Source organism: Triticum urartu, chromosome 1 (genome assembly GCF_003073215.2).
Source record: "Triticum urartu cultivar G1812 chromosome 1, Tu2.1, whole genome shotgun sequence".
NCBI lineage: Eukaryota > Viridiplantae > Streptophyta > Magnoliopsida > Poales > Poaceae > Triticum > Triticum urartu.
In genome coordinates this window covers 440,442,805-440,449,757 of record NC_053022.1, presented here as the reverse complement: position 1 = coordinate 440,449,757, position 6,953 = coordinate 440,442,805, and the positions used below count along the sequence as shown (strand labels likewise).

Here is a 6,953-nt window from a genome sequence, read left to right as displayed (position 1 = left end):
ATCCTGTTTACATAGTCTCATATTTTGAACTATGTCTTTCCATCTTTTTTAGTTAGCCATCATTGTGTGAAATTGTGTCATGCTATCATGTTTAGTTAGCCATCATATATATGAAATTGTGTCATGCTATCTTGTTTGGTTAGACAACATAAATATGAATTATTTCATGCCCTCTATTATTCCCCACTATCCATTGCACCTGTCTATCATACAATGTCTATACTTTCAATTACTTTTCTTGTTTATCAGCCATTTGAATTGGAGAGCGTGATGGCAGTATCTAAGGGAGTAACAACATGGTCTTCAAAAAAGATAGTGCTACCAGTTGATGCAGATAGAACCACGGTTGTACTTGCCCAAGGACCAGATCCACCACACATAACCCAGACTCTCGCAGATTGTACCCCTACCCAGTTGGACAGAGAACCAGCTACACCCCTTCTAACCCCAACCCTGGCAGATAGTAACCCAGTTCCAGTTGACACAGCACCGTCTCCACCACAGAGCACCCAAACACGAGTAGCTAGTAAGGGAACTGCAGTGCCCAAAGCACGAGGACCACCACTCCGAATCCCAACTCAACGCTTAAAGGAGAAGAAGATTTGTTCTCAGGTCAGGTTCTGTAGCTATGGTTCATACTCCTTTGCTCTTGCATGACTGTATTTACTCATACCAACTATTTTCAAATTTGAAGGATGGAATTGAAACTCCAATGACGCAACAGGTATGTTTTAAACCTGTTTCTTTAACTGGTTTGCTGTTGTAACCTGCTCTATGTTGATTTCAGTTTCAATTAAATAAACAGTTATGTTCTCATGTCATGCACATTACAAGTGTTGTTATTGCTCTATAGTTACCCACACTTATATTCTATCTATTCTGCTTTGTCTTGAACAAATATTATTTGAACTGTGTCTCTATCTTGATTTGGCAACAAAAACTAGAATGGTATAGACCATAAAGTGACCATGGTACATAGATATATGTTTGTTTCATGTTGTTATCCTGTCCACTTTACTAATGAACTCATTTACCAAAATGAGTTTCATATACAACATGGTAAACATGTGATGTGTCTGCTTGTTTCTCTTCTAGAATGCGGACAAAATATTGGAGAACAGTACCGCGTTATTCAATGGTAAAGGAAGTAATGCAGATAAGGTTCAAGATAGTGAGACATTCCTGTTGGTCTTCAAGAAAGCTGATAAAAACTATCTTGACGACAGTGAGGGAACCCAAAAGTCCTGTCTTGATATAGTGTTCGAGTTACTGGCCACTACTGCTGGCACAAGCTCTTTGAACTCGCTGTCTGAATCAGTTCGTCTTCTTGAGTCTCAACTTCAAGTTGAAAGACATCGATCAGATGTGCTGTGACAGGAAGCTGAAGGACTGAGGAAGTCCCTGCAGAATTCAGATGCATATTTTCTGGTGCAACAACAAGCGCTGGAGGATTTAAGCGCCAAACAAGAGAAAGTTAATAAGCTTGCTAAGCATCTTGCCAGCATTATGGGTACCCAAGATATTGTTTCTTGAGATCTTCTGTGACACCCGGATAGTTAAGCTACAATGAACCTCTGCTAATGATGACACGTCACTTCGATTACTGCTGCTAATGTTGCGTTAGTTCGAAACCGATTCAAATTCAAATTCAAAATCAAGCAAACAATAAAAAAATTCAAATATTAAAACTAAAATGTTCGGAGTGAACCAAATAATGCATATGTAATTATGGTGGATAAAACACACCTTTATAAAATATTTAAATACTATTAGGCAAATAAAACAGTAGCGAAAACTATTATTTAAATGCTTTTAAATATTAGTTAAATACGAAAATATTTTAGTTTGGGTAACAAGTTAATGTGGTAGTGGCATAATTGGTAACATCAATTTAGGTGCCACTTTGGTATATTGTTAACGCTAGAATAAGCAGCAACTAAAAGAAACAGAAAAGAAATAAGAAAAATAAGAAAAGGAGAAAAGCCAAAACAAACAAATGAAAACAAAAGGCCCCAACCCCCACCTAGGCCTCGGCCACCCGATCGGCCCAGCCCAACTTCCCCCTTTTCCTTCAACCTCTGTTCATCAGAGGCTGGGTGGCCGACGTGCGCCCGTCCACGCCGCGGATCGGCCATGTGCCGGCAATCCGCCGCATCCCCGACATCTACAAGGCACCCCGAGCCCCCCCCCCCCCCCCCCCCCCCCCCCCCCCCCCCCCCCCCCCCCCCCCCCCCCCCCCCCCCCCCCCCCCCCCCCCCCCCCCCCCCGGCGAACCCTAGCGCCATTCATTCCCTCCCCGCGCCGCTTCTCTTCTCTCCCATGCAAATCCGAGCGTAGCCGTCGCCATGGATTTGCCGCCGGCGTAGCCACCGTGCTCCCCTCGCCACTCTACCTTGTCCAGAAGACGTAGTCCATCGTCCTCGACCTCTACGTGGACTGCCTCGAGCTGGAACGCCAAGACGACGCCGCATCCGTCGATCCCCTCCGTCGGCAACCGCCGCTGCTCGTCTTCGATTCAACCGTCTCCGAGCAGATCCGGCGTCCCCGAGCCCTCCACGAACTTCTACGTGAGCTCCTCCTCCACCCCCCTGCTTGCCCCCTCGATTCATTGTTGTAGCCTCCGTCCCCGAGCTCATCCGATCTCGCGCATACGCGTACATACGAGCGTGCGTGCTCGGAGTTGCTGCTGCTCCTACGTACTTGCTCGCGCCGCCCGCGTGGCCGACCCCCATCGCCCCGTGGCCGCAACCGTGCCCCTGAACCCCGCTCGTGCCTACTGCCGCCTATGGTCGTGCCCTGCTCCCCTTACTCGCAAGCGCCAGCGCGCCTCCTCCCTGTTGCTGCCCGATGCTTCTACTAGCTGCTATTCCTTCTGCTGCTGCTATGCTCCGCTTGCTGTCGCCGCTCTGCTTGCTGCCGCTCTGCATGCTGCGGCCTGCTGCTGCCGCGTGCTCTAACTGCTGCTGCCCGGGGCCGCGTAATGGCTGCGCCCAGCCCGCGCGTGCGTGCGCGCCTGCATCCCCGCTGATGGCGTCGCTGGTTTCTGCCGCCGGCACACTTGTGTGCTCGTGCGTGCTGCGCTGCAGCTACTGCCTCTGTCCAGGAGGCCGGTCGCCATTAGATTAGTACTAATCTCTCTAGTACTAATCCCCCTCTATTACTAAGAGCATCTCCAAGAGCATGTGCATATTTGAATATCTATATATTCATATAGACAATGGTCTAAATTTTTTTTCTCATATACACGTCCAGTTTTGCATCATAACGTCTATATACAGGGACCATGGCAGGTGGACCGTTGCTGGGAAGATGAGGAAATCATGACTGCAGTCGAGTTTAGACGATGCCTTCACATTGTTCAGACATGGATATTGTCGAGGTCGATTTAGAGGATGTGTATATTTAGACGACCATATAGACAAGCTGTTGGACGCCTGTTTTGGGCTCACGTCGTGGAAAACAAGTATAAACATCCATATAGACAAGCTATTGGAGATGCTCTAATTCCTTCTTGTACTAAGGTACGCCACTTTGGGTCTATTACATGCGGCCCCACTAGGTAAATTGATTACTAAAATAATTTTATCACATATTACACTTACATGTGGGTCCACTAACCCTGTTGACTGGTCAATCATTGACCCGGTCGACAGTCAACCAAACCCCCCTGACCCCACCGTCATAGATTAGGCTAGGCAACCCTTGGGTACACTTGGAATTTCTGTTTTAATTTCGAATTAATAATAAATCCAGGAATTTCAAAAATCAGTTAAACTTTAAAAATTAATATAAAATAAACTGTAGCTCGGATGAAAATACTTTGTACATGAAAGTTGCTTAGAACGACGAGACGAATCCGGATACGTAGCCCGTTCGTCCGCCACGCATCCCTAGCATAGAGAACACGCAATTTTCCCCCTCCGGTTCATCTGTCCGAAAATGCGAAACACCGGAGATATTTTTCCGGATGTTTTCCCCCTTCATCGGTGCCATCTTGTACCGCGTTAGGGCACACCTAACACCACGCTTTGTCATGTCATGCATCGTCATGCATTTGTTTGCATTATATTTATTGTTTCTTCCCCCTCTTGTCTCGCTAGACACCGAGACCGACGTCGCTGCTGCCCTGATCGACTACGGTGTTGACGACCCCTCCTTCTTGCCAGAGCAACCAGGCAAGCCCCCCCCCCTTGATCACGAGATATCGCCTACTCTTCTCTATACTGCTTGCATTAGAGTAGTGTAGCATGTTACTGCTTTCCGTTAACCCTATCCTGATGCATAGCCTGTCCTTGCTACTACTGTCATTACCTTTACCTGCAATCCTAATGCTTAGTATAGGATGCTAGTTTATCATCAGTGGCCCTACACTCTTGTACGTTTGCCATGCTATACTATCGGGACGTGATCACTCGGGAGGTGATCACGGGTATATACTTATACATATATACATGCTAGACAGGTGGTGATTAAAGTCGGGTCGGCTCGTAGGAGTACCCGCGAGTGATTCCGATGTTGGTGGCTGAAGGGGCAGGTGGCTCCATCCCGTTAGAGGTGGGCCTGAGTTCCCGAAGGCCCCCGACTGTTACTTTGTGGCAGAGCGACATGGCAGGTTGAGACCACCTAGGAGAGAGGTGGGCCTGGCCCTGGTCGGCGTCCGTGGTTATTTCAAAATAACACGCTTAACGAGATCTTGGTATTTGATTCGAGTCTGGCTACTGGCCTATACGCACTAACCATCTACGCGGGGACAGTTATGGGCACTCGATGTCGTGGTATCAGCCGAAGCCTTCGTGACGTCAGCGACTGAGCGGCGCGCGCCGGGTTGGACCGCGTAACGCAACTTCCTTTGTAATGGAGGTTGCTAGGTCTGCTCACCGGCCGCGTACGCAACGTGCAGGTGTGCAATGGGTGATGGGCCCAGACCCCTGCACCATAGGATTTAGACCAGCGTGCTGACCTCTCTGTTGTGTCTAGGTAGGGCTGCGACGTGTTGATCTTCTGAGGCCGGGTATGACCCAGAAAAGTGTGTCCGGACAAAGGGGATCGAGCGTGTTGGGAAATGTGGCGCACCCCTGCAGGGAAGTTGATCTATTCGAATAGCCGTGTCCCTCGGTAAAAGGACGACCCGGAGTTGTACCTTGACCTTATGACAACTAGAACCGGATACTTAATAAAACACACTCTTCCAAGTGCCAGATATAACCGGTGATCGCTCTCTCACAGGGCGACGAGGAGAGGATCGCCGGGTAGGATTATGCCATACGATGCTACTTGGTGAACTTACCATCTACTCTCTTCTCCTGCTGCAAGATGGAGGTTACCAGAAGCGTAGTCTTCGAAAGGACTAGCTATCCCCCTCTTATTCCGTCATTCTGCAGTTCAGTCCACATATGATACCCTTAATCCATTTGATACCAATGCATACATATGTAGTGTAGCTCCTTGCTTGCGAGTACTTTGGATGAGTACTCACGGTTGCTTTGCTCCCTCTTTCCCCCCTTTCTATACCCGATTGCTGCGACCAGACGTTGGAGCCCAGGAGCCAGACGCCACTATCGATGACGACTACTACTACTCGGGAGGTGCCTACTACTACGTGCAGCCCGCTGACGACGACCAGGAGTAGTTTAGGAGGATCCCAGGCAGGAGGCCTGCGCCTCTTTCGATTTGTATCCCAGTTTGTGCTGGCCTTCTTAAGGCAAACTTGTTTAACTTATGTCTGTACTCAGATATTGTTGCTTCCGCTGACTCGTCTATGATCGAGCTCTTGTATTCGAGCCCTCGAAGCCCCTGGCTTGTAATATGATGCTTGTATGACTTATTTTTAATTGTAGAGTTGTGTTGTGGTATCTTCCCGTGAGTCCTTGATCTTTATCGTACACGTTTGCGTGTATGATTAGTGTACGATTGAATCGGGGGCGTCACATCTTCTGAAGTGGTTTCAGTTCTGGATTTGTTTTGCTGCGGCGTTTATTTGCGCTGGTCGCCAACTTTGACAACCAGTGTATATGATATGCTGCTTTGTTCCGTATATTTGCACTGGTGGCGAACTTTGATGCCTAGTGGATGTAATATGTGTAATAGCCGTGATAGCCTAGCGTTAGTTGCTTGCTTATTTATTTCCTTATTGTCTTGTTTATTTGTTTGCTTGTAGTCATTGCAGTTCTTTTTCCGTGATTAGCTAGTGGCTGCAATAACCTATTTTTTAAAACTAGGCCACAATAACCATGGGCTAATATTTACTGTAGTGACACTAGGCCTCCTACTGGCCATAGAAACAGTGGGCCTTCTACGGGCCGTAGAAACAATGGGCCTTCTACGGGCCGTAGAAACAATGGGCCTTCTGCGGGCCGTATTATCAATGGGCCTTATACGGGCCGTATAATCGATTGGCCAAACATGGGCCAAACAGACCGCATTATGGCCGTAAACGGGCTAGAGTTGGAATCGTCCGTTCATGGGCCAACCATAACGGGCCATCGTTAATAGGTCGTATTTGATGACGCTATGAAATCGGCCCAACGTATTAACGAACCACAAATGGGCCGACTGTAACCACGGGCTGAATTTGGCCCATAAGCAGAAAATAACAGCAACGGGCCGTGAATAAACGAATGCTGTAAATGAGCCCAAGAATAAATGGGCTCTGAGAAGGCCGAAAGATAACATGGGCTGGAAACGGCCCAACGGAATAACGGGTCGTTAATGGGTATAAAGTGATACACTGTTCATTACGGGCCAGTTTCACCACGGGCCGTTAATGGGTGTAAAGTGATACACTGTTCATTATGGCCCAGTTTCACCACGGTCCGTTAGTAGGCCAAGAGTTACATAGGGCCTCATATGGGCCGAAAGACGTCATGGGCCATACATGGGCCAGAAGTGAAAACGGGTTGGAATCATATTGGATGGCCCAGATGATGCTACTGGGCCTAATTTGGATAGGGTGT

The 6,953-nt window shown here is 48.0% G+C and overlaps 1 long non-coding RNA gene across 3 annotated transcripts; it reads left to right on the top strand.

Annotated features, from left to right (window-relative positions):
• The first annotated feature begins 2,114 nt into the window (after window positions 1-2,114).
• On the top strand, window positions 2,115-5,588 carry LOC125535136. Of its 3 annotated transcripts, none has more exons than XR_007294588.1 (3): window positions 2,115-2,567; window positions 3,279-3,521; window positions 5,529-5,588. It is a non-coding gene; the product is annotated as an uncharacterized LOC125535136 (long non-coding RNA). The 3 variants fall into 3 exon arrangements; XR_007294587.1 differs by lacking the exon at window positions 5,529-5,588 and adding an exon at window positions 4,101-4,158; XR_007294586.1 differs by lacking the exon at window positions 5,529-5,588 and having other exon boundaries at window positions 3,279-3,585.
• Window positions 5,589-6,953: the final 1,365 nt, after the last annotated feature.